Source organism: Hipposideros armiger, unplaced genomic scaffold (genome assembly GCF_001890085.2).
Source record: "Hipposideros armiger isolate ML-2016 unplaced genomic scaffold, ASM189008v1 scaffold_1045, whole genome shotgun sequence".
NCBI lineage: Eukaryota > Metazoa > Chordata > Mammalia > Chiroptera > Hipposideridae > Hipposideros > Hipposideros armiger.
Window position 1 is genome coordinate 11,371 of NW_017732395.1, and position 2,570 is coordinate 13,940.

Here is a 2,570-nt window from a genome sequence, read left to right on the forward strand (position 1 = left end):
AGAGAGACAGAGAGTGGGAGAACGATGGGGGGGGCGGGAATGAGGGAGAGAGAGAGACAGAAAGGGAAAGAGAAGAGAGAAAGAAAAAGACTAATGAAGAAACACCCAAACTAAATAGTGGAAGGTTGCCAGGGGCTCCAGTTACAAGGAAATCACCATCTCCTGGCCACGCCTACTCTCTGGAGCCACCCCTGCCTTGGGCAGTGCCCCTCCCCATCCTGAAGCAGGACCCTCAGCCCCTCAACCCCAGCCTGGCACCTTCGGCCGGCAGCAGCTTGTCCCACACTACCTCCTGGGAGATCTTGGTTCCTGACTGACTGACCTCTGAACCGTGGGAGGCTGGGCTTGGCTCACTCAGCCAATCCCCGAACGCAGGGCTGCTTCCTCCCCCTGGCCGTTGGCCGAAACTTGAAGCCAGAGCCAACTGGGTCCAAAGAGGAAACAGTTCAAAGTCGCACAGTGTGGGCACGGGATCCTCAGGACTCAGCACCTCAGATGTGGGGTGAGGGCAAGTTGAGGGTAGGCAAAGGTGACTCTGAGTCCCCAAGTTTACTGCCTCCCTTTGCCTTGTGGACAGACAAGGGGCCACATGTTAAACCTGACAAGCTCTGGAACTAAAATAAACCACAGAGGATGGTGTGAACATAAAAATTTCTAAGGCGGCCCATGGCCATGGCAGGAAGTCACATCTCTATAGCTTCCTCATTAAATTAATCTATGCCTTTTCAGTGGACCTGTTCTTTGTCTTTTTGTACCTAAGATAACATCTTTTTCCGGACCAGAGCTGGAAACTGCAAAATTCCTCATTATCATGCTTGTCTCCTGATTACCATCTCTATGTGCTGTAAAGAGTGAACTGTTAGCTATCCTGCACCCACCTGTGTGGGAGGAATACCTGTCTCTCCAATGTACTTTTATCCAATCCCAGAGCTTTCCCCGCTTTGCTTTCTTCCACCCTCTTAATCTATCACCAGTGGGTTTCATGTAACCTTCCTCCTTTGAGTATATGTATAAAATAAACTGTAAAACTGCCATTTTGCAGAGCATTTTCTCAATCCATTCAGATTTTGCTTCCCTGCAATTGTCGACAGTTTGGCTCAAATAAACTCTTATAAGTTTTCTCTTAGGCTGGATATTTTTTGTCAACAGGCTCCCAAGGCCAGAGTGTAGCAGGTAAAATCTTGAAATTGATTGTTTAGTTGCCAGCTGAGCCTCGTCCCAAACATCTCACAGGCTCCTCTCAACACTGGTCCCCAGAATCAGCTCAGAATTATGCATCTGAAACTCAAGAGACAAAAAGCCCCTGGCCTTTGGGGCACACAGTATGGCAGGAGTTCAAATCCTGCTTCCAGGCCACCCAGGGCCTGGGCTGAGATCTGCCTGCTGGGAACAGGACCAAACAAACAAGCCTGGCTAGGCATTCCCTCATCAGATTCAGGGGAGGAAGGGCCTAGTGGGAAGAGGGCACCTAGAGGTGAGCGGGTAAGTCTGAGGAGTCCAGACAGGGGAGGGCAGAGCTAGGAGGCCCTGAGTGAGCTCTGCCTCACCCTCGCTCTGACTATTGGCTGTGCCAGTCCCCGTCGGGCTGTCTTCCAATCTGGAACATGGGATGTTGAATGAAGGCCTGAGAAGGGGCAGAGCTTATCCAGTTCCTGTCCCAAATTTTCCTGAGGGGGGGGTCTCAGCCCCTATGAGGTCTCTGCATGGTCAGGCTCCAAGATGAGCGTGACTTTGAAAGGTGGAGCTGCTGAGTGAAAGGATTGGGACACTTGTCTCCTGCAACTAATAGAATGTTGAAGAAATGCCCAAACTCCCAGCCCTCATTCCTTCGAGTTCTACACGATCCAGCTTCAGGTGGCTGTTCCTGGTGCCCTTGGCAAGTTGGGGTGCACTGCCTTAGATCCTCCTCCTCCTATGCTGGACAGTTCCACCCGGAGAAGAGCCAGGGGCAGGGCCAGGGAAGGTGTGAGGTAGCAGGGCTGGCTACATAGGCCTGGGGAGTAGTAGGAGAAAAAAAGAAGAAACAAAGGTCCAGAGAAGTGCAGTAACTTGCACGAGATCCACAGCAAAGCCTTCAACATGACAGCACAGGAGAAAGCGAATCCTGGCACATAGTGGGTGCTCGTTAACTATTTAGGGAAGAAAGGGACATTGTAGCCATGAGCTCTAAGAATTGGCCACTCAATTGTGGCCCTTAGACCAGCAGCCTGGACATCACATGCAGTGTCTTGGAAATGGAGAATCTTAGACTCTAATCCAGATCCACCAAGGGGATAACTGCAAAATTTTTGCCATTGTCCCCAATAAGAGGAGGAGTTTATGTTCCTTCTCCTTGAATCTGAAGTGGCCTGGGGCTGCTTAACCAATCGTATGTGGTGCAGGCGGTGTCATGTCAATGATGGCCTTGAAGAGGGCCGACAGCTTATACCCCTCAGAACCCAGTCACCATGCTGTAAGGAAGCCCAGGCCACATGGAAAGTCCTCATTTGTTTAAATTCTGATCAACAGCCTCAGCTGATTTCCCTGCCAACAGCCAGTGTCAACTGCCAGCTATATGAGGGAGCCATTTG

The 2,570-nt window shown here is 50.8% G+C and overlaps 1 protein-coding gene across 2 annotated transcripts in view; it reads right to left on the minus strand.

Moving 5' to 3' along the window:
- LOC109376058 (docosahexaenoic acid omega-hydroxylase CYP4F3-like) overlaps positions 1–316 on the minus strand; it is an 11,256-nt gene extending 10,940 nt beyond the window's left edge. Inside the window, exon 1 of one of the 2 annotated variants that reach the window (XM_019631729.1) lies at positions 290–316. The gene's annotated coding sequence lies outside the window, so the exon portion shown is untranslated. Of the gene's footprint in view, positions 1–258 lie in introns of both variants that reach the window. The other variant, XM_019631728.1, reaches the window with a different exon arrangement.
- Positions 317–2,570: the final 2,254 nt, after the last annotated feature.